This window comes from Anas platyrhynchos, chromosome 4 (genome assembly GCF_047663525.1).
Source record: "Anas platyrhynchos isolate ZD024472 breed Pekin duck chromosome 4, IASCAAS_PekinDuck_T2T, whole genome shotgun sequence".
Lineage (NCBI taxonomy): Eukaryota > Metazoa > Chordata > Aves > Anseriformes > Anatidae > Anas > Anas platyrhynchos.
In genome coordinates this window covers 14,524,821-14,535,995 of record NC_092590.1, presented here as the reverse complement: position 1 = coordinate 14,535,995, position 11,175 = coordinate 14,524,821, and positions in this window count along the sequence as shown.

Genomic DNA, 11,175 nt, shown 5'->3' with positions numbered 1-11,175 from the left:
AGGTCTAGCAATTCATATGGCTTAGGGAAAGCCAGTCAATCAAGCATTCTCTACTTACTACTGAAGCCAGGAAACTTAGATGAATTAGTATGCCCTTATAAAGAGTGAATATTGCGCTCCTTATGTGAGTATTATCCAAGTTTAAAGCACCTTTCTGTTTCTCTAGCATTCAGAGGTTCTTTTTTTCCCATTGATGTATTAGAGGGAGGCACGATGCTCTACTGTTTGACAAAGTAACAGCTTGTGGGTTAATAAAATCATGCAGCTAGATATAGAGGGCTAGATACAAGAGGTATCAGTTTCCAGAGCAGAAATAAAATTTAAAAATTCAGCTGTAGTGCTCAAAAAAGGCAGCTGTTAAGTTCTAGATCAGAGAGTGAGAGGCAGAGAAGGTAAAAAAAAAATGAATAAATCTGAAATTCATTCTGAAAATGGGTGGGACTTAGTGGAAAACAGAATTAACTATGGTAGGGAATTAGCACTGTATCTCCAAGGTAATACCTATTTAAATCACATTGTCTACAACAGCTGGCTTTTTTAGGTTGTCTCCTCAGCGCTATTACTATAACAATAAGTTTTCCCCTGAAGCCTTTCCTGTCTGAAGAGAGGATTGTAGCAAGCAGATTGCCCACTGATCACATTTAAAGCAAATCTTTATTTAATGGCACTATTTACTTTGCATGAGCATTTAGAGTAAAAATCAATTAAGTTGTAATAAAAGTTCCTTCAATCAATCTTGCATTGTGAGCTAACTTCTTGGTTTACCTGCTAGTGATCAAGTAAATCTACTTCATCACTATGAAAAGAACAGTTACAGAATTATTGACAACTGACTGATATTGCAGAGTAAAATTTATCAGAATTTGCTCTGTTTAGGTAGAAAAAATTAGAATGTAAAACTCTTCACGCAGAAACACTGGAAAGATGTCCCCCTTGAAGACTATATATTAAACTGAAAGCACTGTCCTGTTTATTCAAAGTGACTCACAAATGTTCCCTGTTGCCACAGAACTAGTATATGATGTTACTCAGCAGAGGGGTACTTTGAAAACCTGAAAAGCTGCAATATGAAAGGAAGCTGTCCTGGTCTACATAACACTGCAAAATGAGAGAAAATGGGCAGGCTATTCACAGGTGACATTTCTTATTCCACTACAGGGTGTTTTTTTTAATGGTTGCACATAATATGAAAACTGCCTTAATTTCAAAAATTCATTAACTGTGTAAAAATGGGATTTTTATGCAAATGTACTTCAGTCTTAGGTTTCTTACAGGACAGCTTACTATCTGTATTGTTTTAAACTCCACTGAAAGTTCAGACCATTTTCATATTCTTACATCATACACTTTGCATTTCTGTACACGCTCACTTCCATGTGTGGGACATCGCTGTTCTTGACCATGCTGTATGTGCATGAGCAATTTTTTGAGAACTCAGAAACATGTTCAATTTCAAAAAAAAAGTTGAGTACAACCTCTCATTTGCTTACAAGTGAGTCTGAGTCTTAGTACATCATTTTCTTAATACTTAGCATGCTCCGGGGTGCTTTGATTGTCAGTGCAGGTAGATTCATTAGAGATCTAACCAAGAAAATGGTCTCTGTCTGGAGATATAAAGCCTAGAAGGAGGGGTTTTTCCCTATGTCTTAACACTCGAACAAATTTCACTGGAACAAAAAGCATGTCTGAAAAATAAATAAATACCCACACATGTATCCCAGCTGTGATTGCTAACCCTCAAATTCCTTCTTTCAAACATGAACAGTATAAACATTCTCAAAACAAAATTTCATAGGTAAAACATGAGATTTGTCCCCATCATCTCAGACTTAGATCAGCTATTTTAAGCAATTACTTATTATTGTGCACATGTATATTTATATATATAAAAGAGAGAGGGAATATATATAAAGTGCATAAATTAGAATCTTTCAATTGCGACTGATAAACGTACAAAAATACCATGTTGGGTGTATGTATACACATATGTGTGTGTGAGTAAGTATGTATGTATACGTATATATATTTAAAGAAGGCAGAGATGACCAGAGGTGACTCTCTGACCTAATAATTATCAGCTCAAATACACAATCCTGACGTATCTTTAGCCAATGGAAAGAGGGGCTTCATAGCTTTATACCATCTGTGTTACATGCAAATCCTGCTAGACCTTCACCTACTTTACTTGCAGTCAAGGCTGAAGTTATAGAGATACCACATTTTGCATAAGCAATGGTAACATTTTGTAAATTAATGAATTTATCTGGGCTAGAAACTCAATGCATAAGAGGAAAGCAACCCTGTTTGTTCCACCTGTGACCTTAGGTGAAGCTCTACTCTGAAAAGCAACAGCTCAAGTGCCAAGGAGGCCATCTGGCAGCATGTTTCTACTCAGACATGCAGTACATCAGATCAGGCTGACCAGAGGGTGTCTGGCAAAGCCAATGCTGATTGTTCTTTAAGATGTTTCCCATTACATAGCACCAACAAGATGACTGTAAATGAGGGAAAGAATCATCTTCCTCCCATGTGATGCAACATGTTAGCACTATCTGATATAACTAACAAGCTAATACTAGAAAAGTGGGACTTGTCATGCAGGATCATGTCTGATGCCTGTGTAGTCCCAAATCCTGTTTCAGTTAGAGGTCAGCACCAGATGCATCCAAGGTCAACGATAATACTGTATGCTCTGAAGTAACCTGCCACAAACCTATGTATCCGAGCTGGTGGAGGCACAACACATTAATTACCTGGCAGCATTCTCAGGAGATACACCAGGAAGGCAGCAGCTTTAATTAGACACTAATGTTAGGAGCCAGCAAACTGTTTAAACTGTTTAAACAAGCGTAAAACCCAGGCAGGACCATACTATATTCTATCCAACTGTCTTCTTTCTACAATTTTCAAGGGGAGGCAGACATCGCACAAAAGAAAAGTGTCAATTTTCAAACAGGTTGCAGTTTTGTCACCAGAGGTATTAATAGCCTAGAGGTGGGAAACATATAAGCAATCCAAGCACATGATTGCACCTTCACACAGAAATTCCTGTTTTTCATGTTGCTTCTGAAAACGTTTCCTTTATTGCTACAAGTCTTTCATCTGACACATTTAATAAACAAAAGCACGTTATGTAACTAATGTTCCCCAACAGCTGTTATGCAGAAAGGAGATTTTGTTATTGAATATTCCATCTCTGGAAAAAAAAAAAAAAAAAAAAGTATATACAAAGATATACAGAAAAAGTAGGTAAAGACTACATAGCTTGCTTTATTACGTTTTGCCTTATTAAGTCATAAGGAAAAGCTAAAGTCTTCTCTGGAAAAAGTAACACATTATTCCCTTCCCATTTCTTTGATTCCAACATGCAAGATTCCCAACCAGCTAGGTCCCTTAGATACATACTGTTTGCTAGGACAGGTACAATCACCAAAACCTCATTACATGGTCATGAATTGCCAGCACTTTTTGTAACATTAACTGTGAGTCCAATTCAATTCTCATTTATTCTGAAACTAATCCAGAGATTTCCTCAGAGAGAATCAAGAAGAGCAAGAATATGAAGGAAAATATCTGTATAAGAACTTGTATTCAATTTTCTCTGCCTCCATTTTTTTTTTTTTTAATGACATGGAATCAATTAGTGGGATCCTATCTCCATCCCACACTGTACCTTATGTCTATGTTTTTATTGCCACAAAACATTTAGGTACCTGTCTTGATTAAAAATCCTTATCTTTAAGGCAATACAAAGGGTATTAATATTTATCTATATGCAGCTCAGGGCACACAGTGGCTGCAGAGAGCAGTTTCACAGTTCTTCACAAGGGGATCTAGTCTTAAGCTTGAGCACTGGAGACAAATAATAATAATAATAAGAAGAAGAATATTTTTCCTCTTATTCATGCACAAAATAAATGCACCTGTAAATTAAATTTAATTTAAATTACCATTCCAGGAACAGCCTCAGGCTTAGATCTTGAAAAATATCTACATTAGCAACACTTAGTTTTTGTCAAAGTCAGAGTAGAAGCTGTATTTGCCAAGGCCTATCCTACAAGCTGTCAGACACTCAGATCATCTTAAGTGCTCCAACCCAGCAAGTTACAGCAATCATGTTCAGCCTCTGCTAGGATAAAAGTTTGTCAGACCAGACTGTAGGAGCACTTGCTTTCCAGATCATTTATACTATCGGTGACTGTAAGGTGACTCGCTGTCAGACAGAGAAATACTCAGAATTTAATGCTTGGGTGAGTGAGGTCAACCACCCAAAGCATCTAGACAAGGGTCCAGGTTTGCAAAATTTCTGCCTGTAACAGATGAAACTCAGCTTTCTCCAGAACCAGCACTACTCTTTTATTTGTCTAAATAGGCTTTTTCATTTCAACAGTTAAGTCTAGGAATTTTGACATAATTTCATAATCTCTCTGTGACACAAAGGCCAGAGTAATGAAACTGTAGGACAGCTATACTGCTTGGTTTTTACTATTGTTTTATCGTTTTTTTAAACCAAATTGTATACAACTTTCATCACTGTTAATGGTAATATCACTATTAAACATTAAATATTAGTAAGATTCAAATTCAGATGATACTGATTTGGCAGACACTAACCTCCCAAAAGTACTGTTTTTCATTTTAGCCACTAAAGATTAGGATTTGATTCAAATTTAAATTTAAATGTTCTTGTCTTAACTTGCTACCAAGACAAATATACACTTTCTTGGGGATTTTAGAAGGAAAAAGGAATTATAGTGAGAGAAATCAGACACTGCCTGGACTATGGAGTGTGAAAATAATGAACACAAAATCCAAATCAAGGCCCTCTAAAAGTCTGAAGTTGTTTCAGATCCCTAGATTTTGCTCAGGTTATCACAAACACAGAAGCTGTAAGAAATAAATTGTTCTCAATGACTCACTTTGCTCTGTCCTTAGGGTGCATTCAACACTCATTGTTGTGGCTCAGACTCATCAGTAGACACTCCCCTGCTTTGTGCTCTGTGTAAGAAATCCAGACAATCTTGCCTGAAACAGCTGGACCTCGCTTTTTAAAACAAGTAGTCAGTTCCTTAATATTTTCACTCTATTTAAAGAGTGGTCTGCTTTCATACTGGGCATCTGTATCTTTCCCTGGGCCAAAACACAGATTTCCTTTTGTGTTTTGAAAGATACAGGACTTTTACAGAATCAGTGTGTCTCAGGAGGTCATCTGCATCTTATGATACTTCTTTATTCAAAATATATAGAAAGACCAGAAACTATCTTTTTCTTTTTTTTTTTTTTTTTTTTTTCAAAAGAGCTTGTTTTGTGACAAGGTACAAAAAGGCAAATAAAGCATAGATGAAGGATGTGAGAAGGACAAGTGAGAGTGAAACAGGTGAACGATTCACAGCAACAAATAATCACAGATCACTGCCTGCCTAGGTACCAACTGCCCTGCAAAATGGAAGTTTAGTATCACTGTAGCTTTTATTTATTTATTTATTTATTTTTTCCCTTCCACAGTGAACTTAGATTAGAGAATGGGTTGTTTCTCTCCAGCTTCCACTGTAATTTTCTCTGCTATTTGCTGTCCAGGTTTGCATGTGTTCAACCCATGGCTAACACACCACAAGATGCTGCCTTTGTTGCTGTTAATTTCAAGCTTCTCTGATAGAGATTGATTTGATTTGCTACACAATTAAAAGATTCTTGCTTACGCAGTTGCTCAAAAATATCGATGTCAAGATGCATTGATCCTGATGCATCCTTTCATACACCACACACCCCCATTCAATATCTTCCTTTCCATGCTGTCAAGTACAGTGCTGCTTTGGTTTGGTTAGGAACAGCAGAGGCTAACAGCAGGGTTTATGGCCCTAATCAGGACCCTCTCATAAATAAGGCTGTTTTGTCTACAATCTATGCTAAGAATTTGTATGTAAACTGTTTATAAAAAGCTAATGTGTTTTCAATGTTTGAATCAATTGTTAATAATAATTATTTACTGTTAATGTCTAACCAAGCAGTAAATTGTTCACACCTGTGGCATAAACTCATCAGTACTGTCTTCTGCTGGTGTCCTTATAACCACATTTCTAGATACATCTGAAACTCCCTTCAAATATTAAACTCTTTCAGAAGTACTTGAAAAGGGCATAAATCATAACTGTAAATAATTTCCCTTGCTATTCACGAGCCAAATTCATCTTTCTTTGTTCTATGACTAGCTTGAATGCTCTGCTGAAGGAAAGCATTCCCCATCATGAGCAAACTTGTGTTTCAATTTGAAATGTATCTGCTGACATACTTTTCGGCTCATTTGGGAAGCTGACTACAATTTGACTGATGTTCTTCACTTAAAATCAGTGTGCTGAACACCTTAAAGAAATGATGGGTATTATATTTCCATTTAGCGATTTTAGAAGATTGCATTTCAGTCATTGCTACTCTTGTCTACTGTGGATAATAATTCAGTCTGTGGGGGTCATCTGTGCTGTGAGATACTAACACCATCAATAAGAAAATGAGACTTTGACGCCTCATTAAGCCATCTCAGCCTGAGAACAGCATTTCCAGTGTCTATACATATTTTTTTTTTTTCGCAAGTCAGTTATATTGCTCCCATCCAGAACCTTCTGAACAAACACAGTGTTATAATTTTGTAGTTTTGACACATTTTTGTCATCCCAAACCATCTTTGGCTGCTTTTAATTTCAGTGATCCCCATTTGACTGCACTTGTCTAATTGGGGCTACCAGTTAGTCCAGCAGAAGGAGGGAAGGAAGGAGGGAGGGAGGGAGGGGGGGAAGGAAGGAAGGAAGGGCAAACCAACCAACCAGATGTTATACCAAATATATACCAACCATATGTATAAAGGTATTCTAGGTTAACTCTAATTTGTCCCATGGACAGAATACCCATGAGTGCAATGAGCACATCTTTATGTTTACTTTCACCCAAGTGAAAAAGTTTGTGTACCCTGAGACAGGTCTGTGATGCAAGTCAGTAAGTCAGGCAGAGTGGGAGGTCTGCTCCAGGAGTGCTCTCCTGATCTGATTTAGAACAGTAATGTAGATTCACTGAGGCAAATCTCCCCTAATGCAATTGTGAATAAAAGAAAAAAAATGTATTGTCATATGGCCTAAACTAATTTGAATGCTGTTCTCCAGCAATGAAACAATGAATCCATCAATGTACTTTGTACAACTCACTTTCCTTTTCTTCTGAGTTGTACAAATGGGCACAGCTACAGAATGAGAAAAGGTTCATTTCTTATCACTTACAGAATGTCTCTATATGGTCTATTTTGTTGGTAAAAATGTGGGATTGGGATTGTAGAAGATAATGTCCTTGTGCTGCATGATAAATTCAGTACAGCTTTATTGTAGTATTTCCAATATTTGCAGAAAACATAACTATTGTATTATAATTCTGTGACAATAATACCTCTTCTTCCATGTCTGAGTTAATTTTACTACTACTAACAGAGGAAATAGGGGTTAGTTTTAAAGATAACTGGCATTGCTAGCTTCAAGTCTTGTGTAAAAGTCATATCAACTAATATGAAGAAAAGTTTTTCAGTGATGATAAAGGAATTCTGGTACTCCTAGTGTAGTATTTGTTGCTTTATTTCACAAAACAGGACACTGAGTATTTTTTCGTTTTTAGTCTTTTTTTTTTTTAAATCTAAGATGTTCAAAAACATTTTAAGAGTTCAAAAGTTTTGCTAAGTAAGCAGCAAACTGCATAGCTTAGCCTGAGCTACAAGTTGTTTTGTTTAGAGAAACTACTTCATAAAGAAGAAAAAGAAAAATCTTAAAAAGAAATTGAGAGTTACTAATTCTGCTTTGGTTACTGGTTGCTTCTCAAGGAAATTATTTTTGAAAAACACACCTGTCTTATGGAAAGCTTGTTGGAGAAAATGGAGAATTTCTCATTAATTTCATCCATTTTGTAATCTTGTCTTTGGTGTTACATTTCTTAAACAGGAAGTTTTCCCTTTTTGACCTTTTTTTTTTTTTCGGATAAATTAAAAAAAAAATCCTATTTGGCAGGCAAACTGCTCGTTATCTGACATTATCAATTTATGGGAAAACAGTCGCATACAAATTATGTCAATATTTGATATCTAGTATTATTCTTAATTGAATATTCAGAACAGAAATATATGTGGAACAGGGAGGCACTTCCAAAGGAAATTTTAGTTGTGAGGTATATGTACTGGTTGTTAAGGTAACAGAATAACGAACCAAGAGAAATTTTCATTTAAGTCTAATTCTCATTGAACTCGATGCATTTTGCTTGACTGAAGAGTTCATTATCTAAAAACTATAAAGAACATAGCAAGAGGTTGAACACTGAGAAGCATTAATCCATTGGAGAAAACAGTTTGATGAGTCTGCTGTTACTGAACCACTTCTTCTGCCACAACATAATGACATATTCTTCATGTCCCTCTCTGCAAATTTTGTACATTGAAAAGAGAGAGACAAGGTTGTAACTGACAGAGTATAATAGAGGATAGGAAACGTAAGGACACTGCACAGCATCTCAGAGCTTAGAACCTGGTAAACAAATGTGGAGTCAAGTTCCTAATATTAACTGCAGTTCACACATCTAGAAAGAAGGCCAGAAAGGTTGCAACTAGAGTGAAGGATGATTCGACAACTAAGTCAAAGCATGGAGACAGTAGCTTGGAGGAGGCAGGCAGGCTGTTGACCTACTCTGTAAATGAGACTCGCTAAGTGCCTCATCTAGGCTGCATCAACATAGACAAATGAAAGTCTTCCTTAGCTAGGCCTGTCAGTGTGGAATAGCCTTGTTTGGAGAGGGCCATTTTGTTTGCATGTACATTTATATCTGGAAGCTGTACATTACACGGAGCCTTTTAGCAGGGCTGAATTTTATATCTGTTCAGCTATGCAGACTCCCAGGCTGAGTTTCCTCACTCCAACACGTTCAAGTCTTTCTACGTGTACCTATGCAGGAATGTTGATAAAAACACATTTGATCTTCATCAGTTTCTCAGATGGAAAGAATTGCCTTTGTGGACTTATACCAACAGTTTTATTGCAAGAAATACCTTGTTCTCTCCTTACAATTACAAAAAAAAAAAAAAAATATATATATATATATATATATATATATACACACATATATAAAATACTGCAACTTGCTTAATCTTATTTTATTGTTTCTATCATGACTGCTAAATGCATTGCTCTCTCAAGTAGCCCTGGTCTCTCAAGCAGCTCTGGTTCTCCCAATTTTCTTTTTCTGCCATCAATAGGCTGTCTGTCTGAAATCTGTAATCACAACAGCAGATGAAGAAAGTCTCAAACCCTGCATTACAGGTTAGCCTGACTGCACCATTAGCACTCAGGTCAATGCTGCATACTAGAATATGTAATTTTCTTTGTGTACACTCAAGCCATCACCATCTTCAGTATGCAATTTCATTTCGATATCTAAGCTCTGTAATACCTCCAGATTTACAAGGGTGCACAAGACACAGCTGCTTCACCAGAATAAAGTTATTTCTGGGTAAACGGAAAAAGACATCAAAATATCAAACTGGGGGCCCCTACTCACCTCCCAGCCTTTCCACCAGTTTGCTGGTGGCCCTAGGAAGGAGATCCAGTGCTCAGGCTAATGGATCCATGCATATACTCTGCTACCTCACACCTGATCCAGACAGCAGCAGGACTGAATGCTGAGGCATGCTGCAGGCAGTGCACACAGAGCCTGTCATTCCCCTAAATGTATTATATGCCTTCTACTGTGGGTTATTCAACATCATGATGCACCATCAGTCAGGCGTTCCTGTATTTTTTTTATATAACCTGCAGTGATTCCCTGAATGACTTCACGAAGGCCGTACCCTACTGCTTTAGTAAGTATATTTTGTCGCACAGCAACAGCTACCATCCCAAATACCACTGTCTTTTCTACCCCTCTGTCTCACAAATTTATCAGCTAGGACTGACTGAAACTCAGCAAATGTGGCTGTGGCAAACCAACAGCGAAGCAGAACATGTAGAAATTGAAACGGGGCTCATAGGGAAAATTTTATTTTTGCAAGGGGTGAGCATGGCTCACACTCAGTCGTAAGCAAATGTCTTGGGGCCCCTCCTGCCACATGACAGTAAAATGTGCTGTTCAGTTCAAGCAGTTTGTAAAGCCAGTAATTAGCCATTGTCATTTCATTTTACTATGCCTTGTAAATTTGCCAAGCCTGCACTTCCCAGCAGACCTTGCAACCCATTCCATAAACCCAGAGAGCTTCCCAGGCAGCCAGGCACGGTGTCACCCGCTCTGTTCTGTTACATTTTCTTTGGGTTTTCATCCACAATTCATGTCATTAACAGAGCGTCCTTTTACAAGAAATGAGACTGCCCCTCCAGCAGTTGGAAACACCCCTGATTAACAGCCCTTCTTACTGGCAAGCCTTGTGCTGCACTGCAGCACATAGAGATTTTTTTTTTCTCCTGCTACTTTCAGTTTGCTACTAGCACTACAGACTCTGTTCCGCATGTTACCAGTGTGTTGCATCCAAATTAAAGACCAGATTACTCGAATTCTCCATCAGGTTGACATACTTCAAATCCTGTTATGAGCAGAAAGGGGAACACACACCTTATGTGTAAAACCAATAACTGACCAGAGCTGAGCTGTTCACAGTCCTGGGACCTCTGATATCCTGTGCCGATCCTTTAAATTTTTCACGCTAATCCCATGTCTGTGATCCTTTATGCTGCATTTTATCTGAGGGCCACAGATAATTCATTCTATACATAATATCTACTTGCTATTGCTGTGTGTTAATTACAGATAACAGTCAGTGTTGCATCACACAATTTTACAAAGCTAGCAAACACTAAAATCAGGTTGGCTATAGTTACCTGGTCATTAGGCAACTGTTGCAACCAAACAATCTAAAACAAAACTTCAGGGAAGCCAGAAGAAGTCCAGACATTTCAGAAAGGCTGTTTGGTACAAATAGGGAGAGGAGAAGAAGCACCTACACCACTCCCTGTCCTCTAAATAGAAAAGAGCTGGGGGAGATAAAAATAATCAGCCTCCAAAGGGCTCAGAGCTCTGGTATTCCCCAGGAGTGGAAAGTAACACGCACATGCAGTGGGATCAGCTGGAGAAAGAAGTTCTGCAGATGTTGAAAGAGCAGGATTTCTCTCT